Source organism: Penaeus monodon, chromosome 28 (genome assembly GCF_015228065.2).
Source record: "Penaeus monodon isolate SGIC_2016 chromosome 28, NSTDA_Pmon_1, whole genome shotgun sequence".
In the NCBI taxonomy this organism is placed as follows: Eukaryota; Metazoa; Arthropoda; class Malacostraca; order Decapoda; family Penaeidae; genus Penaeus; species Penaeus monodon.
Genome location: NC_051413.1, coordinates 33934757 through 33935109, shown reverse-complemented (window position 1 = coordinate 33935109; position 353 = coordinate 33934757).

Below are 353 nucleotides of genomic sequence, written 5' to 3'. Positions count from 1 at the left end.
AACTGTAATTGAATGAGGTAGTCCTTTTTAAAATTGTGGATTTCGATGATGTGCGAGTAAATTTCGTGATGAGTGGTTTTATGTGTTCATAATTGTCTCTGGAGGATTAATTGCTCTTTGCACACTCACGTTCACTCATTTGATTTGCAACATCACCTCTTGCACAGATCACGTGTTTTTAATGGTCGCTTTTTAACACAATCACCTCGACCTTTCTGTGTAATTGGATAAACACATCTTTCACCGTCTTTCGAGCAAGGTATTCGCCACGTCATTTTACATATCACCCTCCTTGTGTCTTTTCTCTCACTCGATCTGCTTCCTTCCACGCTTTATATGCCATTCTTCTGTTT